Below are 21,991 nucleotides of genomic sequence, written 5' to 3'. Positions count from 1 at the left end.
CAGACAACTGTGTCTCATCATCCTCATCCACAAAAAGCTCTTGAGACAGTTGCCGAAGTCCCCAGCCTCATCACCGGGACTTAGGGAACTTTCCAAAGGTTGGGCATCAGTCACGACAAACTCCTCAGGTGAGAGAGGAACCGTTTTTTCCTACTCATGGCAGGGACCTGAGAACAGTTCCTGGGAGTCTGCCTGCTCAGAATATGTCATTTTCATGGAGTGAGGAGACTGGGAGGAAGGAGGAGCAGCGAGAGGATTCAGAGTTGCAGTCCCTAGGCCGGGAGTAGTGGACTGCGTAGAAGACTGGGTGGTCGATACATTGCTGGATGCATTTTCTGCCATCCATGACAGGATCTGCTCGCATTGCTCTGTTTGTAAAGATCTACCACGCGGACCTGTAAATTGTGATATGAAGCTGGGGAGCCCAGAAACTTGCCTCTCTCCTAATCCCGCAGCAGCCGGCTGTGGTTCACCACGCCCAGGAACTCGGCCTGTGCCCACACCCTCACTTGGACTTCCGCGTCCCCGACCCTTACCCCTACTCCTCATCATGGCAGATTAAGGATAGAGAAGGGCCCAAATAAATTACCCCACTATACAGCACTGACAATTGTGGCATAATTCATCGCACACAAAGACTTGTAGATAGCGGCGGCTCTATGCTGTGACTTGAAAAAAGTAACCCGCTGTCTTGCGCTGATACCTAGGGGTAATTTACTGATCGCAGAGACTTGTAGATAATAGAGGCTGTGTGGAGTGGGAGAAGACTCTAAAGCCAGTGGATAGTGCTGCTAACTGCGGCTATCTCAACCCCACCACGGAAAGAGTATTGTGAGACGCTCTGCACAGCGGCAGAGCTGAAATACTTTGCAGTGGCCCCGGTAATATTACAGTACTGTTTAGTGGTGAGACCTCTGTCTAATGCACTGCAGACACAGAATGGTATAAATGAAGTCGTTTGCAGTAGGCTAGGAAATGTAAGAGTGCAGTTTCATGGTGAGAGCTGGTTGTATGGCACTGCAGGCTGAGAAAGCTATTACTGAAAGGCTGGGAACAGGCCTAGATGCGTAATACAAAAATTGATGCACTACTGCTCCCAGCCAGCCACAACTGTAATGCACACGGTGAGATGTAACCCTAAGAAGGAGCGTTGGGGTTCTTGTACAGAGGATCAGGAGGACTGTATCACTTTCCCTATATAAGTAGCTGTGTCCCTACACTCTGCCTGATGCACTGCACACACGGAACAGTATAGCTGAAATGGCCTCCATTGCCCGAGATGCTTAAAAACAAAATTGGTGCACTACTGCACCCAGCCAGCCACAACAGTAATGCACACTATGGGGAGTAGCCCTAAGAAGGACCGTTGGGGTTCTTGACGACAGGCTCCTACTCTAACACTGTCCCTATATCAGCAGCAGCACTATCCCTAACCTCTGCCAGCATGCGTCTGAGGCGAGCCGCGGGCGGGACCAGTTTAAGTACTCAGCGGTCACCTGATCGGTCCAGCTACTCACTACTGTGGGGGGGGGGGGGGGGAGAGGGCTGGCACGTCACAGCAGGAAGTGGTGATTCCTTCCTCGCATGTTTATTGGCTAAAAAATGGTGCTAAACATGTGGGGAAGGAAATGCAATTGACTCGAGTACCGCGTGGTGTTCAACTCGAGTAACAAGCATCTCGAGTACCCTAATACTCGAACGGGCATCAAGCTCAGACGAGTGTGCTCGCTCATCTCTAATTATAATGCATGTATAGAGGCTGCAGCTAAAGCTAAGAGAGGGAGATAGATTTAAAGCTAAAATAGTGTTTGTTTCTCAATATTTTAGCGATATCATACATTATACAACATTCATATAATGCACAGGAGAATTAGAGAATTATTTGGGGGGTAAATATTAATAATGGAACTAATTACCATAAAACAGAGCCAGCGAAGATAAGGGAAAACTGTATGTTTTTTGTTTATGACCATTTTGCCCTAAAAAAGACCTACAAAATGAATTATCCACTCCAATTTCAAATAATAAGAAAGCCCCCAGACACCCCTGGTCATTAAAAGGTTTAAGAATAATTCCCTGACTGAAATGTTTACTATCCGGGTGACTGTTTAAAGCAAGTCTCTGGAACTAGTGCTTATAGTTTAAAGCAGCAGTTTGGAGAAGATGACTGCTGACATAGTCATGCACAGAAAACACGATACAAAAACCTAGAGAAAATGTGCAGCAAAATATTTTGGTTCACTATATATTTTTATTAAATAAAAAATGCCACAAAATACAATAAATAAAAAATATGCTGCAGCTTAAAGGGGTTTTATGCCTGAAAGCTATTGATGACCTATCCTTATGATAGGTCATCAATTGCGTAACATTGGATGCCCGCTCCTTAGGACCCTCATAAAAAAACTATTACAGAAGACCAGTATGCTCAGAACACTTCCTGTAGCACAGTTGTCCAAACGTGGCCCATGTATTACTCATGGCATGGTTTCATCATCATGTCTCATCATAGCATTATACAATGTACATGCCAATTAAACAGTAACAACGCATGCTCTAAGCAGATCTGCTTGCTATTCTAATAATACGCTGAAACAAAATATTTTCACTCTGAAAAACTAATAATAAATCAGTTAGAAATACCTTTAGTGTCTTATTAGAGGGATCCAACTAATGGAACTTCTAGTAATACCTAGAATGTAGTATGGCGCTTAATAAGGTGTAGAATTACTTTTTCAGACGGAGCATCATTGATATCCCAGCTCTGTGTCAGAATGGCAACAAAGGCGTGTGTCGTAATTTTCAACACACTTCAAAACCTCAGCCTCTTAAGGTGCCCGTACACCCTCAATGGTTGGCCAAACAGCTATTTCTCTCGGTCCCCCCATACACGTGAATGTTCAGCTCTTCTCAATGTTCATTTTTTTAATAGAAAGAGTGGAGAAAGCCACATCCAGACATCTCTGCAGCAGCTTATCTCCAGGGAGACAAAAGTGTCAGGCACTGAAATTCAACAAAGTTGATCCTTCTCTCCCTCAACTTTGTCTGTCGAAGAAAAGTCAAGAGGCCCCTCCGAATATGTATTCGAGAGTTATCTGGCTCTGCTGATATTGGTGGCTCCAAACAACTTTTGACTAATGTGTAACATTAGAATAAGTATTGACTTTACATATGTATATATTGCAGGGCCCTTTATTACCGCATGGCTAATTGTTTGTGCTGAGAATTCTCCTTAAAGGGATTGTCTGAAAATATAAGAATATGAAATAGTGCAGAAAAAGTGTAAATAGATGCCTGAATATTTTAGTCATTACTGCTTGTTCTTTCTGGGGGCCAATCACTGGGGAATTAAATTGGCTACTAAACACAAAATCCATACCACTAGGATGGGTTGCATCAGAACAGAGGGCTGAGGACCTATCTAAGCTCTCCGTGTTGCTTTGCCAATCAGCTATGATTCCCTGCAGTACTAACCCCTCTAACAGAGAAAACATAGCAGTAGCATATGTGAGTGTGTGCACTGATGAGCAAAGTTTTCAAAAGTTTGGTTTCATTTGGCCAGTTCACCAAATTTTGGTGAAAAAATGTAATAACTAACAGCTTAAAAACACACTGAACTAGCAGATTTTTTATGTTTTTCAAAACTGAAAAAAAGATCCAAAAAATTAACCTTTTTGGTGGCAGATGCCTGCCAGTGTTCATACATGCATAGCAGCAAAAGAAGAAGCAATGGCATTTTCCAAGTGGTACAAAAATTATCCCTTTTTAAGACTAGCAACCTGTTTTGTGGGTGGAAAGTAAAGATGAAACAATGGCTTTTTACAAGCTGTCAAAAAAATCAATTTTAGGATCATCTGATTGCTCTATGCTTGTGTAAGCCTGGTAGTAGCAACAGCAAGGGCTATGGTAGACGTAGGTGCATCAGCAGTGGCACAGTAATAAATGATGGCTAGGAGATCTGTGATTGTGTAGGCCCATTAATAGTGAGCAGCTGCAGGTGTGGTGGACTGGTGCTAGTGTAGTGGCCCAGAGTTAGTCTGTTTTTGCAACAATTATTGCTGAAAATTTGTTCAAACGATGGCTTTTGAGCATTAATCATTGCATATAAATGCTTCCATCTTTCATTCTTCGGCTGAACGATGATTTTTAGGGGAACTTAAAATCCATCATTCAGCCAGAGAGAGATAGCAAGGACCGCATGCTGTGTTCTCCATGGGAGCAGCTGATTACATTGTATTCAGCTGACAGCCCGCGACAGCCAGTGCGAAGACAATGCAGCTGAGTGCAAAGTCCAGACCATGTGCTGGGATTTGCAAACAGCTACTGGAGTTTCATTTACACGCAAATGAAGGTAATAAACTACTAATGGAAATGATCGCTAAAACTGTCAATCTTTCAATCGTTTGAAAGATTGTCTTTGCAAGTAAATGGGCCTTTAGGGGCCCCCACAGCACTTATTTAGCTACCTCGTTTTGAGTCTCTATGTATGTATATGCAGGTATGTTTGTACTGTCAATGTGAGTTGAGTTATGTGGATTGGCCAAGAAAGATCTCCAAAAGGCCACTATCTAATATTTATCCTAACTAACTTCTGCATGATTATGCAGAATTCCCCCTAATCCACTCAGTGTCTTGTCAGTCACCTTAAGTGCTCTACTAAATACATTCTCTGATGCTAACTAAACTGGAGGGTGCACAAGATAGTATAAACATGGCAAATATGACCAATTCTTGCCAAAGTTCAAATCTGCTGACACAGAAGTCCATTGAATCTGGTCTTAGGGTAAATGCCAGAGAAAGGGCAGAGTGCAGCTGCAACTGAACTTGGTTGTTCAGTAGAGTGATTGCAAGAAATTGATGTCTACATTTTGTTGAACGGGAACCCCTAAAAAGTTGTCAATTAGAGCTCTTCAGCGCGTGTGCAATATCAAACAGGTTATCTTAGGATGGCTTAAAAGCTTCCATTTCTTACTTTGAGCTTGACTTACACTTCTGGTTGCGTCTTTTTGCAGTTTTTTTCCACTCCCCCGTTAAGTTTTTCAAGTTTTCTTAAATGTTTGGTAGGTATCTTAGCTTTCTGCCAAAAAAGTAGAACTTCCTGGATTGTGAGCCTTGTGGCATCTCTGGCTTCTAGTTTAACTTGGCATTTATTGTAAAACAAACTGCGTAAAAATCGACCATTAGATGGCAGTTTACTGCCTGTAATTTGATTGGACATATGTCCAATCAGAAAAATCTTGACGTTCTGCCTCAAACTTACACAACTTGTAGCTGTAGAGGACGAAGTCGAAGTTTCTGAAACCACTATTACTTACAGCTCTGGAAAACATGAAATATAATATTTTTAAAAATATATGCATTTAAAAACTTATATTGAAACATTACTTTGATGTGTTTGAATGCAAAGAATACAATGAACAGAAGCGTGGTTAAAAAGGAATTTTATCACGTTTATAGCGAATTGTTACATTTTTTAAAGTCGATATTCCAGGGTCTGGTCCACGAAAAAGCCAAATATCTTCCGATCTGTACATTTGTCAAAGAAGTTGTGGTAGTGAGAATTGAAGCCAGGAACATTCTCTACAAAACTAAAAAAAAGAACACGTTCCTAGGATAAACTGTTCAAACTTCATAGTGGAAAAAAAAGTTGTTGTTTTTTTTAGAAAAATAGCTGTTTTAGAATACTTTAAGGATGATGAGTAGGAAGGTCTCAACGTTATCTGATCGAGCTGAAACTTTGACAATCTAATTTTTACACCAATTGGCAACTTTTTAGGGGTTCCCATTGAGGATGTGAGGGAAAGAATTTTCCCCCTCTGTCTTGCGACCACCAGGTTATGGTTGTGAATAAAGATGAGCGAATATACTCGTTTTGAGTAATTACTTGATCGAGCACCGCGATTTTCGAGTACTTCCGTACTCGGGTGAAAAGATTCGGGGGCCGCCGGGGGGGGGGGGGGGGAGAGGCGTGGCAGAGCGGGGGTAACAGCGGGGAACAGGGGGGAGCCCTCTCTCTCTCCCTCTTCCCCGCACTCCCCGCTGCAACCCCCCACTCACCCACGGCGCCCCCCGAATCTTTACACCCGAGTACGGAAGTACTCGAAACTCGCGGCGCTCGGGTGCAAAAGGGGCGGGGCCGAGTAGGTTCGCTCATCTCTAGTTGTGAACATCTATTTCATGATGCCGATGTGTGTCACGTCGGCATATTAGATATAAAAACTATGATCATGTAGTCTCCCCTCTTTCTCTTTTTTGCCATGTGGCAGATTCCATTTTAGTGGCTTTGGCTAAAACAAACTGCCTGAGGTCTGTGAACCAGAGGTATGGAGCTTTTACACACATAGCATGCAAACCCGACCTGTTGCTCCTCGTATGCAGTTAGAAGATTAGTCCCCCAGAGCAGGCTGTCTCCTTTGTGCCCTCTGCCTCTTTACATATGAGTGTAACAGTTCTATTCCTCGAGCTCACTGACACAGCTGAGATGTCCTCAGCAGTTATTTACTTACATAGCACTGCAGTTTTTCTTTGTCAGGCCTCGGTCAGACGACTGTGTTATTTTGCGTGCCTATGTGCACGGAAAAAATTGCGTCTATTAGAACAATTAGTTTTATGAAGTGTTCACATGTCCATTTTTTTAGAGGAGCCAAATACTCGCACCTGCAAAAGACAAGATATGCGTGCCTAGAATGTGCGCCTGTAAGGTTCGTACTGTGCGTTAAAGATAGAACCGCACTCTGTATAGGTGCGAGCTGCACATAATTACATTCTGTGAACAGTATATGTAGCGCACATGTAAAAAAAAGTATGGAGCTTCGCTCACGCGCATTTTGCGCACGCATGCAGCGCATTTTTTCGCGCACCGAGGCCTTAGAGGGATTAGTACGGCCGGGAATCATTACTGATGGGCTAAGCAGTAAGGACAGCTTAGGTGCTCAGTAGAGATGAGCGAGCACCAAAATGCTCGGGTGCTCGTTACTCGAGTTGAACCTTCAGTGATGCTCGAGAGTTCGTTTCGAGTAACGAACCCCATTGAAGTCAATGGGCGACTCGAGCATTTTTGTATATGACTGGTGCTCCGCTAAGGTTTTCATTTGTGAAAATCTTAGCAAATCACCAAAGTCATGTAAAAAACACAGAAATGGATAGGGCAGGCGAGGAGCAACATGCAGGGCTGCATTTCGGGCTTCGAGGTCTCACTATTAAGCCACAATAGTGGCAAGAGTGAGGACCCCCCCCCCCCCCCCCACTGTCAGCATAATGATCGTTCTCCTCTTCCACAGCTGTAACAGCTGTGGCAGAGAAGAACGATGTTAGCCCATTGAATTCAATGGAGCCGGCAATACAGCCGGCTCCATTGAAAGCAATGGGCTGCCGGCAAGCGCGGGATGAATTTTAGGGAAGGGCTTAAAAATATAAGCCCTTACCTGAAAAAGAAAGATTTTAGTGTAAAAAAGAATAAAAATGCAGGCATTCTCTTCAATGGAGCCGCTGCTGCTGCCGGTGACTCCATTGAAGACAATGGTCCGCTGGCACACCTGAATTCTTTTTCAGGGAAGGGCTTTACATATAAGCCATTCCCTGGAAATGAATTAAAAGTGATTTAAAAAACAAAAAAAATAGATACTTACGTCCCTTCAGCTGCCGGGGCACAGCCGCGTCTTCTCCTGCTGTCCCCTGCACTGTGGTGCTGAACTGCTGTCATTCAGCTGAGAGCTACTCTGAGCCAATCAGAGGCAACACTCACTCACCCATTCATGAATTCATGAATGGGTGTGAGTGAGATCTGCCTCTGATTGGCTCAGCGCTGAGCCAATCAGAGGCATGTCTGACTCACACCCCCTTCACACCCACTGCAGGCCGGCCACGCTGGCTGAACTCCGTCTGCCGGGACAAGGTGAGTATATATATATTTTTTTCTTTTTACACATTTCTGGATGAATTGCAGGGAAGGGCTTATATATTTAAGCCCTTCCCGACAATTCATCCCGCGATCGCCGGCAGCCCATTGCTTTCAATGGAGCCGGCTGTATTGCCGGCTCCATTGAATTCAATGGGCTAACATCGTTCTGCCGGGACAAGGTGAGTATATATTTTTTTTATTTTTACACATTTGTGGATGAATTGCAGGGAAGGGCTTATATATTTAAGCCCTTCCCGACAATTCATCCCGCGATCGCCGGCAGCCCATTGCTTTCAATGGAGCCGGCTGTATTGCCGGCTCCATTGAATTCAATGGTCAGTGCTCATTTAATCGAGACAAGTACCGCGTGGTGCTCGTCTCGAGTAACGAGCATCTCGAGCACCCTAATACTCGAACGAGCATCAAGCTCGGACGAGTATGCTCGCTCATCTCTAGTGCTCTGCTCTCTGTCCTAATGCAACCTGCCCTGGCAGGACATGCTATGTGTTTTGTTTCCTGGACAAAATGAGCAATTAGAAATGACTGAAGATATTCAGGTTTCTATTTAAACGATATATACTGTTTTTGTTACCATTATTTTTTTATTTTTTCTCAGAAAACCCCTCTAGCAATAGATTATTAATGGTTATACAGCATTATATTACTATTTGAAACTATACCCCCTATAATAATAGTAATAGAAAGTGTATGTATAGTTTTGTATATTCAGTAATACAAAAAAGAAAAGTATTTACCTCCAAAACAAGAAACTTGACCTTAACCAGATTTTGTCAGAGATTTTGCTGTGCATTTGTAGAGGATTATATCCTTGGCATGTCTTGTCAGTCACCTCGGGTGCTGCACTGCCCACACTCTCTGATGCTAAACTGGAGGGTAGACAAGATAGTATAAACATGGCAAACACAACCAATTCTTGCCAAAGTTCCAATCTACTGACGCAGAAGTCCATTGAGTCTGGTCTTAGGGTAAATGCCAGAGAAAGGGCAGAGTCCAGCTGCGACTGAACTTGGTTGTTTAGTAGAGTGATTACAAGAAATTGATGTCTATATTTTGTTGAAGGGGAACCCCTAAAAAGTTGTCAATTGGTGTTCTTCAGCGCGTCCTGGTGTGCAATATCAAACAGGTCATCTTAGGTTGGCTTAAAAGCTTCCACTTTCTTACTTTGAGCTTGACTTACACTTCTGGTTGTGTTTTTTGGCAGCTTTTTCCACTCCCCGTGAAGTTTTTCAAGCTTCGCAATACAATCTTTCAAATCCATCAGGAATATAAAATTAGCAGAAACCATGGAATGAGATAGGTTATGGGTTAAAGGGACTATATAAACAAAAAATGTTTCCATTAATTTAAATCAGATAGTGAATTAGTTTTTATGCTCTGAGTGCAGAATGTTTTATTCGTTTGTCTGTACATGACTGCAGAGGACGGCCATCTTTCCTAAGTTTGATTAAACAGCATTAAGAGCATTTAGAAATGTGCTTTACAGCAGCTTTATGGGCCTTTCACACAATGGTCTGGAGCTGACCCATTGACTTGTATGTGAGACTGTTCTAGACATGTACTGTGGCCTGTGCGGAAGTAATTGTGCAGGGAGGGGGTAGATAGATACAGCTCATCAGCTATTGTGAATGGTGGGTCTTGTGTTATCTACATATAGGTCTCACCTCTCAGTGTAATCCTGCCTGTGATGTCAGCGAGAGTACAGCTGGAAAGCTTTCTCTACAGAACAGGAAGTGACAAACTAGTGGTTGTCAGTGTGAAAAATGCAGGATTTTTGTTTTAAAATATAGATTATCGCCGAAAATTGATAAAAGAAAATCACAAAAAGCTCAAAAAATTATTTTATGTAATAGGTCATTTTCTGATGACACATTTCCTTTAGATACGATGTTTGGTCTTCATAATCCTAGTCTCATCGGACCACAGCACTTGAATCAAAAAACGCCTCCAGTTTTTCTATCATTATTTGATATACAGGAGTTTTCTTTTGATGGCTTCTGCATATAGATCATATTTAGACAAGTAACTCCTCTCAGTGGACTAGTGTACTACTACACTTTTGTCAGCTTAATGTCTCTACAAGTCATTGCTTTAAAGACAAGCACTGTCCACGTGCACTGTTAGAAGATATGAATGTCATGGAGGGCATCCCCTGCTATATGAGCGATAGAAGAGCTACTCCGGCACATTCACTCTCTGGCAGCTTATCAAATCTTTCATGCTAACACAGAGATGCTCACTTCTCGGCAGCATTCTCCCCATGTAAATAGGGAAATGTGGTGCCAACAAATGCTAGCTGTATGGGGGAAACGATCATATGTAAACAGCAGTAACTATTGTTGGTCTGAGCTCACTATTGCCAATATTGTTAATCGGCGCTTGTTAAAAGGCCAGAAAATTGGCTTGTGCAAAAGGAACTTAAAACTATTAAATCAGTTATAAAGATGGCACAACATTTGCATATGCCGAATTCCACTAATCATATATTCAGCAAATGCAGAGCTAAAATTTGCAAAAGAATAGCAGTTACGTTTGTTCAATGCTGAAAAAGTGTGTTAACTCTTTTGCACTCAGAACATTTTACAGGCTGTGCCCAAACTTTTGCGTATGCACCTAGATACTGAAGTGATATGTTACAGATCACCTCTGCTGGGATGGATAGCTGCACTCTTTAGCCTTTGTACATTATACATGTCAATGTCTAATGTTATGCTTAAATGACTACATAGATCTTAAATGAAAGATGCAAGCTTCCCCTGTTAAGTCAACATTACTATAGTAAGATATATATTTGAAGATGCTTCCTTGCATGCTATTGATCCACAGAGAGAAAAAAAAACCTTTGAAGAAAGTAAACATTCTTGATGATAATAAAAAATGACAAAAACGCGCCCTCTATGGTTTTCTTTCCATTAACAATTGATAGCAGACTGGACAATAAAATGATTCACAATCAGGAATATAGCTATATTATGTTATGCTTGGTGTTGGATGTGGCTTCACTTCTATACACCCTGTAAGAATTATATCTCCGTACAGTATAGGAGGCATTAATTCTTGATTTTCTTAATATCTTATTGATTTTTTTTTACCCACAGAGGCCAGGGGTTAAAATACTCCATAAAAATGTCCATGCAATTTATTGCCACTACTTAAAAACATTACAGTAGCCTTACAGCTATTTCCTTCTTTTCCCATTGTCTTCTTATTTAAGGTTGCAGTCTAGAATGACAAATTTAGTTTTGATATGAACTTTAAGTGAACTTGATTAAGCCATTGCAGAACAACAAATAAATAGTCAGATGTCCATGGTAGCTATTATTTCAGCTTGTAGGCATGAGAAGCTATTACAAGAAGAATAGGACAAGACACTAAATAGATATTATTGGTTTACACATCTTGGCACTTACTACAGAAAATAGATATTTTGAGAAATAGCATCATTATGTTACTGAAATCCAGGGTTACAGATGTTGCTACAACAGTGACTACTAGTTAAGGATGTACATAAAATATAAAGAAAAGTTATCTTGACAAACTATAGGAACACATTGATATATATATATATACACACACACATCTATATATCAATGTATTGCTTCAGTTTAATAAACTTTCTACTGACAATATTATCATTAATTGCAAACTATCATATATATATTTATTTATTTATTTAAACTAACAGAAGTATAGCAATGTATTGATATACATATATACCATATTTTTTGCTTTATAAGATGCACTTTTCTTCCACCCAAAGTGCATCTTATAAAGCAAATGTGCTGAAATTCAAGCTGGCCATCACGATCGGGCGAGTTTAACACGTGATTGTGCAAACTAAATTGTGGTTGCACAAACAAACTAGCGATCACGTGGTTAAACGTGCAATAAATTAGGAGTTTTCTCTCTATACTGGGAAAGATCTTTGAACAAATTATTACACAGCATGTATGCAAGTACTTGGATGAAAATGGAGTAATTAATCAGAGCCAGTGTGGGTTTGTAACAAACAAGTCATGCCAAATAAATCTTATTTTTCTTCTTTCACAGAATCACCAACTGGGTTTTTCAGAGAAATGTGGTGGATATAGTATATCTTGACTTTAGTAAAGCATTTGACAAAGTATCTCATGCCATACTTATTGAAAAAATGACCAAATACGGGATTGACAAGGCAACTGTTAGGGGTATCCACAACTGGCTGAGTGATCGTACTCAAAGAGGGGTCATAAATGGCTGCACATCCAAGTGGAAGAATGTATCAAGTGGAGTACTACAAGGCTCTGTCCTAGGCCCAGTGTTGTTCAATATTCTTATAAATGATCTGGAGGAGGGAACTAATGGGAAACTGATCAAATTTGCACATGACACAAATCTAGGAGGGATAGCTAACACTCGGGAAAAGAGAGAGAATATTCAAAAAGATCTAGAAAAGATTGAACAGTGGGCGGCCACTAACAGAATGGTATTTAACAAGTGATCGCACTCAAAGAGTGGTTATAAATGGCTGCACATACAAGTGGAAGAATGTATCAAGCAGGTACCACAAGGCTCTGTCCTAGGCCCAGTGCTGTTCAACATTTTCATAAATGATCTGGAAGAGGGAATTGATGGAAACTGATCAAATTTGCACATGACACAAAGCTAGGAGGGATAGTTAACACTAGAGAAGAGAGAGAGAGTATTCAAAAAGATCTAGAAAAGCTTGAACAGTGGGTGGCAACCAACAGAATGGTAATTAACAAGAAGAAATGCAAAGTCCTACATCTGGGCAAGGAAAATGAAGAACGTAACATGCAGAATGGGAGGAATTGAGCTAAGCAGCAACACATGTGAAAAAGACTTGGGTATACTAATAGATCATAGACTGAACATGAGTCAACAATGTGATGCAGCAGCCAAAAAGGCAAACACAATTCTGGGATTTATTAAGAGAATTATAGAGTCTAGATCATGTGAGGTCATTATCCCCCCCTACTCTTCCTTAGTCAGACCTCATCTGGAATACTGGCTCCAGTTCTGGGCACTCCACTTTATAAAAAGACATAGACAAACTGGCGCAAGTTCAGAGAAGAATTAACAAGATGGTGAGCGGTCTGCAAATCATGTCCTATGAAGAATGGTTTAGCTTGCAAAAAAGAAGGCTGAGAGGAGACTTAATAGCTGTCTACAAATATCTGAAGGGGGATCAGCCCTATTCGCATTTGCACAAGGAAAGACTAGAAGCAATGGGATGAAACTGAAAGGGAGGAGACACAGATTAGATATTAGAAAAAACTTTCTGACAGTGAAGGTGATCAATGAGTGGAACAGGTTACTATGGGAGGTGGGGAGTTCTCCTTCAATGGAAGTGTTCAAACAAAGGCTGGACAAATAACTGTCTGGGATGATTTAGTAAATCCTGCACTGAGCAGGGGGTTGGAATCAATGGCCCTGGAGGTCCAACTCTACCATTCTATGATTCTCCTCTGCACTGCTGCTGGTATGTATCACTGCTTGTAAGTGCCTGTGGAATCTGATGCTACTTCCCCACTTCCACCAATCGGCTTCTTCCCTTTCTCCCACCGTACACAATCGCCGCTATTACGGTGCTCTATTGTCTCAGAGCTCAGCTGCTCTTTCTGTGGAAGAGAAAGAAAACGTGTAGAAGTGCACCATTCTATGATTCTCCTCTGCACTGCTGCTGGTACGTATCACTGCTTGGAGGTAAGTGCCGGTGGAATCTGATGCTACTTCCCCACTTCCACCAATCAGCTTCTTCCCTTTCTCCTACCGTACACAATCGCCGCTGTTACGGTGCTCTATTGTCTCAGAGCTCTGCTGCTCTTTCTGTGGAAGAGAAAGAAAACATGTAGAAGTCCCCCCCCCCCCCCCCCCATCACTATGTACTATGCCCTGCACTGTCAGCTAAAGTTCCTGGGTGAGTTCAAAATATTCTATTCCTGTCTTCCTCCTCTTAAACCTAAGTGCATCTTATCATCAGGTTTGTCTTATAAAGTGAAACATTTGGTGTATATATATATAAATGTATTGCTCTAGTTTTGTTATATATATATCACACTTATCACAAATATATTTGAATCAACAAATGATGATAATCTCAGTATTAAGCGAATTAATGCTTAAATTAAAGACCTATCTTCCTAAGGGCTTAGTCACACGGGCGCATCGGCACCCGTGTGACTGCAGAAAGAAGACGGCCGCACTTCAGGACAGATGTCTCCCTGCAGCGCCGGAAGAAAGAACATGTGACCGGCTTCATTGCTGGTCATGTGTTCTTTCTTTGGCGCTGCGGGGAGTCGTTCTTCCTGAAGTGCGGCCGTCTTCTTCCTGCAGTAAGTTCTCAGTCACACAGGCGCATCGGCGTCCGTGTACAGGCGCTGATGCGCCTGTGTGACTAAGCCCTAACAAACTATAGTTATTTCTGAGTATTCTGCACTCATGTATCACTGAGTAAACCCAAGAACATACTAACATAATGACTCAGAGGAAAAGTATGTTACCATTAACCCCTTAAGGACCAGGCTGTTTTGTAGCTTAAGGACCAGACACTTTTTTGGGATTTTACCCATGTGGTGGTTTTAATGTCCTATTTTTTTTTTCTTCAGCTATTATTTTTGCTCTGTTTTTTTTCCCTGATATATAAGGATATTTTTTTATATCTTTTTCACTGACTTTTTTTCCGTTTTCTAGTTTTATTGGGGGTAAAAAGCTAAAAAAAATATGATTTTTTTTAACATTTATACTTATTTTTTTAATTAGTGTATTTAGGCTAAAATAAAGTACAGGAATAGGTTCCTCATTTTGTTTCAGATGTTTTAATATATAATACGTATGGTTTGGGATTACAGGGTGCATATGCTGACAGTTTTGGTTGGCTTCGGCTTTGGGTTAATTTCTTTTTTATATACCGTATTTTTCACTTTATAAGATGCTCTGGATAATAAGACGCACCTAGCTTTTAGAGGAGGGAAATAGGATAAAATATTTTGAACTACCCCAGACCAGACAGAGCGGTATTACAGGAGGAATAAAGAGCCGTAGTACCGCCTCAGAATGAAGTATATACCACTTGTCAACCTGCCATTCAGGATCCAGGAAAGCGGAGTGTAATTGTAATCGTGATCTTATTACTTGTCACCCAGCTTTCCAGGAACCCTGAATGCCATGTTTGACTAGTTATCGCAATGAATGTAGTATTCTTGCTTGCATAACACTGTAGATGTCATTGAGGACCTTGGAAGAGCTGAGTGACAATGTAATGAGAATTCCATTAGTTCTCACTTGACTTTCCTGGAACCCTGCATTCTATGTCTCATTATGGTTTTCTGTACTTTATACATTTGTGTATAACTAGGCACAAATATATACACCATATGGGCAGATCTTTCTCCCTCTCCCTCTCCCTCCCCCTTCCCTCTTCCCCTCCCTTTTCCTCTCCCCCTCCCCTCCCTCTTCCTCTCCCCCCTCCCTCTCCCTCTCCTCTCCCTCTACCCCTCCCTCTCCCTCTACCCTTCCATCCATCTCCCGCTCCACCTGTCCCTCTCCTTCTCCACCCCCCACTCCCTCTCCTGCCCCTCCTTCTCCCACTGTTTTTACCCCTCTTTCTCCCTCTCCTTTTCCCCTCCTTCTCCCTCTCCTTTCCCCCTCCTTCTCCGTCTACTTCTCCCCCTCCTTCTCCAACTCCCTCTCCCTTCCCTCTCCTTCTCCCTCTCCGCCCTCTCCTTCTCCCTCCCCCCCTTCTCCCTCTCCTTTCCCACTCTTTTCCCCCTCCTTCTCCCTCTCCTTTCCCCTTCTTCTCCCTCTCCTTTTCCTCTCCTTCTCTCTTTTCTTCTCCCTCTTCTTATCACCCTCCTCCTCCCTCTCCCTTTCCTTCTCCCTCTTCCTCTCCCTCTCCCTTTCCTCTCCTTTCCCCCTCCCTCTAACTCTCCTTCTCCCCTCCCTCTCCCCCTCTTTCTCCCCATCCCTCTCCTTCCCCCCCTACCTCTCCCTCTCCTTCTCCCCCTCCCTCTCCTTCTCTCCTCCCTCCACCTCTCCTTCTCCCACTCACTCTCCCCCTCCATTTCTCTCTCACCCTCCCTCTACCTCTCCCTTTCCCCTTCCTTCTCCCCCTACCCCTCCATCCCTCTCCCCTTTCTTCCCTCTCCTGCCCTCCCTATCCCACCCACTCTCCTTCTCCCCCTCCCTCTCCTTTCCCCCTCCTTCTCCCTCTCCTTTTCCACTCCTTCTCCCTTTTCTTCTCCACCTCCTTCTCCCTCTCACTTTCCTTCTCCCTTTCCCCCTCCATCTCATTCTCCCTCTCCTTCTTCCCCTCCCTCTATCTCTCCTTTTTCCCCTCCCTCTTCCTCTCCCTCCCCCCTACCCCTAACTCTCCTTTTCCCCCTCCCTCTCATTCTCCCCATCCCTCTCCCCCTACCTTTCCCTCTCCTTCCTCCGAGCGCCATAAATTTACTGTGCTTTTTCCTTAATGAGTTAAAGGGGCTTTCCAGGGTGTATCTATTGATGATCTATCCTAAGGATAGATCATCAATAGAAAAAAAAAACTGAAAAAATGTTAATTCTTCTAATTCTTTATTTTAGGAGTTTTACTACCATCAGCTTAATGGTATTCCCCAAGAATTCCCTCCGAATACACTATGTATAAAGTCTGCATATTGTGAAAGGTAATGAAAAGCAAGTTGTGACAAGAAACTCCTTCCATTCCTATTACCCAAATTCGCAAAATATTGTTTGAAGAGTGTAAAGATTTTTGATAGGTTTCTGATTTGCATCAATACTGCATTGTTTCGTTTTTGTAAATGGAAGGTATTTTCAAATTCACCCGTGACAAAACATGAAAAATAACCACTCATATAAATCAGTCCAACATTTCTCTGCGGCCAATTTAATCATAGATAGTGTGGTACTGTATAGAAAACAAAGCTGATTTGGACAAACATTTGATTTCACCTTGCTTCAAGTAAATCTATATATATAAAGACGAAAGCCCTCACTGACTCACTGACTGACTGACTCACTCACTGACTGACTGACTGACTCGCCAAAAGTTCTCCAACTTCCCGACGTCGTAGAAACATGAAATTTGGCACACGCATAGATTATCTCCAAACAGGAAAAGTAATTGGGTCCCAATTCGATTATTCAATTCTAGCGCAAAATAATTGGCGTCGAAATTTTACGTACGTAATCTAAATCTGTCACTTTCCAATGTCATAGAAACTTAAAATTTGGCCCGAGCATTGATTATGTCATAAATAGGAAAAGTTAATGGGTCCCAACTCGATTATTCAATTCTATGTGCAAAAGAATTAGCGTCCAAATTTTACGTACGGAATCTAATTCTCACTTCCCGGTGTAATAGAAACTCGAAATTTGGCAGGAGCATTGATTATGTCATAAATAGGAAACGCTGATGGGTCCCAACTCCATTATTCAATTCTATGCGCAAAAGAATTAGCGTCCAAATTTTACGCACAGAATCTAATTTTCTCACTTCCCGATGTCATAGAAACAGGAAATTTGGCACAAGCATTGATTATGTCATAAATAGGAAAAGGTAATGGGTCCCAACTCAATTATTTAATTCTATGCGCAAAAGAATTGGCGTCAAAATTTTACATGCGGAATGTAATTTTTTCACTTTCCGGTGTCATAGAAATGGAAAAATTTGGCACGAGCATTGATTATGTCATAAATAGGAAACGCTAATGGGTCCCAACTCCATTATTCAATTTTATGCGCAAAAGAATTAGCGTCCAAATTTTACGTACGGAATCTAATTTTCTCACTTCCCGATGTCATAGAAACAGGAAATTTGGCACGAGCATTGATTATGTCATAAATAGGAAATGCTAATGGGTCCCAACTTCATTATTCAATTTTATGCGCAAAAGAATTAGCGTCCAAATTTTACGTACGGAATCTAATTTTCTCACTTCCCGATGTCATAGAAACAGGAAATTTGGCACGAGCATTGATTATGTCATAAATTGGAAACGCTAATGGGTCCCAACTCCATTATTCAATTCTATGCGCAAAAGAATTAGCGTCCAAATTTTACGTACATAATCTAAATCTCTCACTTCCCAATGTAATAGAAACATGAAATTTGGCACGGGCATTGATTATGTCATAAATAGGAAAAGGTAATGTGTCCCAACTCGATTATTCATTTCTATGCGCAAAAGAATTAGCGTCCAAAATTTTACGTACGGAATCTAATTTTCTCACTTTCCGGTGTCATAGAAACGTGAAATTTGGCACGAGCATTGATTATGTCATAAATAGGAAAAGTTCATGGGTCCCAACTCGATTATTCAATTCTAGCGCAAAAGAATTAGTGTCCAAATTTTACGTGCGGAATGTAATTTTTTCACTTTCCAGTGTCATAGAAATGGGAAATTTGGCACGAGCATTGATTATGTCATAAATAGGAAAAGTTAATAGGTCTCAACTTGATTATTCAATTCTATGCGCAAAAGAATTAGTGTCCAAATTTTATGTACGTAATCTAATTCTCTCACTTCCTGATGTCATTTTATATAAAGTAAGCGTCACATGGTTACCTCCACGTGTTGTTTCCTGGGTAACGCAGAGAACTATGCAAAATGGTGAACATATGTTTTTCCGGTATCTCTAAAGTAACCACGACTTCATAAGCTTTTCCGTTTGAACACCAGATAAACACCAGTACCAAATTAACTCGGGCGAAGCCGGGTATATCAGCTAGTATTACATATAACATACCTTAACAAGAGGTCATCTGTTTGAAGATCTTATACAATCAACTCACAGCATAATCAGAAATGGCTTCATAGATATTAATACAATTTATCTAAATATTTGTGTAATAAAATGTCACTAAACCTCCTAATGATAACAGGTGTGATGCTAGAGCTCATAATAAACTGCAAGATACGTCAGGTGGCATTACAACACAACAGTCATGAATGCAGTAGCAGCAATAAAATCCCCTTGTAGCCCTTGTGAAAAGCTTCATTTGCTTAAATTATTACATTTTAATTGGTGGATAAATCAGCCAATTTAAGTTATAGTTTCTAAATAAAGGATTAACTCTTTATATAATAATAATACATGCATGTCCTAGCGCCTCGTGTTTTTTATGACTTAGTAAATTTTAAGAGTAAGCTATAAAAGTCATAGTCTTTCCATTGGTAATTATACTTGCTCAGCATTCCTAGGTGTGTACCAGAGATAGCAGTATTGGGCGTTAGTCCCTTTAATGTAATAATTATTAAAAACATTGTGGAGGGATTACATAGTGAAATATATTTTTTGCTGATTATACTAAACTATGTAAAATATGAGGACAGTGTCAGTGACAACAGGATCTGCAGAAACCTGAGGCTTGAGTAGGGAAGTGGCAAATGAGGCTTAAAAGGAGCTTGTCAACTACTTCATGATGGCCACTCTAAGAGCAGCATGCAGTAGTGACAGGCACAATGTTTTCAACAGTGTGCCTATTATATATGATTATTGTGAAGTTTCCATAGGTTCACTGTTTAATATTTAGAGCGGTGTGCAGGAAGAATCCAATGTATTTGTGATATGCATGCTCCTTTCACCCTCCCCTCACTTCCTGCTGCTGATTGATAGATTTCTCCCTATTACTGTGCATAGTGAGAAAGCTGACAATCAGCAGCAGGGGGTAGGGAAGCTTGTTTATCATGAGTACATTGGACTTTTCCTGCAAAGCACTGACAGTGCATTATGAGGATTAAACACAGTTTGTGCAAACCATATAATAATCATACATAACAGGTACATTGTTAAAATCAGCATGCCTGTCTCTAGTCCTGGCTGCTCTCAGACTAAGCAGCATGATCTAGCTGATAGATTCCCTTTAACACCAATAAGTGTAAAGTTACACACTTGAAAAAGCAAAAATGTATGCAATCTTTGCATACTTAATGGGAAAACACTAGATAAGACTGACATAGAAAAAAACTTATGGTAATCAGTAAACAGTAAACATTACAAGTGTCAGGCTGCTGTCAAGATAACAAGATCACAGGATACATCAAAAGTGGCATAGATGTGCATGATGAGACCACAGGGGGGATTTATTAAGACCCGCATTTCATACACTGGTTTTAATATGAACTCTACTGGATGTATTAAGGGGTGTATGTGTTTTAATACATTTGGCGCATCTCAGACCATGTTTGTGCCGAAACCAGAAATCTGCACTAGCTGTGAGTGGGAGAATATTTCTGGACTCATTTATGTTTCTGGAGTAAGTTATAGTTAAATCTGTCAAGCCAGGGTGACTAAAGCCCCTCCCATTAAGTCATACACACTTTCTTAAAGTCTCATGAGTGGCACAAAACAGTAAAAGTCACAATTTCAAATAAAAAGACTTAGTGAATTTTTCAGGCCATTTCTTCATTGCTACATTTACTGGTCAAACTGTTTTTCCTGTGTATTGGGAATAACAGCAAAGGAAGGGAATAAAGAGGAAAATTTAAATCTCAGCTGCCTGTGTACCACACCCCACATTCTTGGATTTACACATTCCAAAAACAGGGGGTGCCATCCACACGTGGGAGGGGCGTTAAATTAATCTTGATAAGATAAAGAAACCCTGTTTAACTGGTATCAGATAAAAAGTCTTGAAATCCTGCAATTTTCACACTGACCACAGAGCCTAATAATAGTCTGACAACTTCTGACCTACAGAGAAAACATTCAGGTATGTTTAACAATTTTTTTGTTGTTTACTTAATTCCATATGTGTTTCTACTTAGTTTTCATGTCTTCAATATGAATCTACAATGTAGGAGAACAAAAAGGAAAACCACTAATTGAAAGGGTGTATCCAAGTTTTTGACTGGTACTGTATAAAAATGAGAAACACTTTTTCTGTAAGTCTTCTATTGAAGTGTACTGAAAGTGTTGATGCTCATGACTGGTTATGAATAAAAGTTATCTTCCTGAAGACTTACAGTTTGTGGTATTCTACAAGACCATACATGGAATATTATGTACACTCTTTGGCACCAGTGTGCAAAAGCACACAATAGAGCTTGAGCTTGAGTGTATTCAAAACCAGGCAACCCAAGTTGTAAATAGAATAAGTATATTTTAATACCCAGATTATCAAAATTGGTGTTATTTACTTTGTAACAGAAATATGTTTGAAGGATAACCTAATCACTATGCATATATACACTGAATGCTAACTTTATCAGAGACACCTGCACTTTCATAACTAGAGCTTCTCATATGGAAATTGGACATATGACCCCAGAATGCAGCATAAGATCAAGAGAGCAGTGCAAGTTTTATGTGGATCAGTTTCAGTGTGAATTCACATTGGAATGGAAAAATCAAGCAATCTGAGTTATTTTGAATCAGGCAGGTCATCGGTGCTAGACTGGCTGGGGCTAGTATTTCAAAGGCTGCCAATCTGGTGGGTTTCTTTTATGCAAGGATGTCAAGAGAATAGCATGAATGGTGGGATTTTAAGAAAAACATCCGTAAATGAGGATCCTGTAAGTGTATACAACGTCCCAATAAAAGGATCAGAGAAAAATGTCAAAAGCCAGTATGACAAACAAACTGTGCACAGTCAAGAAGATTGCAGGCGAATATAACACTGGCGCTCCAACTAACGTCTCTGAATACAGAACTCATCGTTACTTAGCATGGATAGATTATATCAACAGCAGAGGACCAGTTGGAGTGCAATTGTTGTCTAGGAAAAACGGAAAGGCGAGACTCCAGTGTGCAAAATTGCATCACTTGGTTAAGTGATTTCTGTCTGAACATTAATTTGTGGCAACTGGAAGAAGATCTCCTGTCTGCAGGGCTCAATAGTTCTGCAGAATAATTTCAACAGCTAGTGGAATCTATGCTAAAATGAATTGCTGAGGTTCTGTAGGTTAGTTCAAAGTGGTATTAGATGGGTGTCTATAACAAAGCAGCTATTCAGTGTGTATGTCAAAGATCAATACAGAGGTCTCTCTAATGGTCTGTCTATATCCAACACTGTTACTATAATAAGGGAACATCCACTACATGTAGAGAAAAAAAGATTCCTACATCAACATA

This window comes from Eleutherodactylus coqui, chromosome 9, assembly GCF_035609145.1.
Source record: "Eleutherodactylus coqui strain aEleCoq1 chromosome 9, aEleCoq1.hap1, whole genome shotgun sequence".
Lineage (NCBI taxonomy): Eukaryota > Metazoa > Chordata > Amphibia > Anura > Eleutherodactylidae > Eleutherodactylus > Eleutherodactylus coqui.
The sequence above is the reverse complement of the archived record's forward strand: the minus strand, read 5'-3'. Positions refer to the sequence as shown.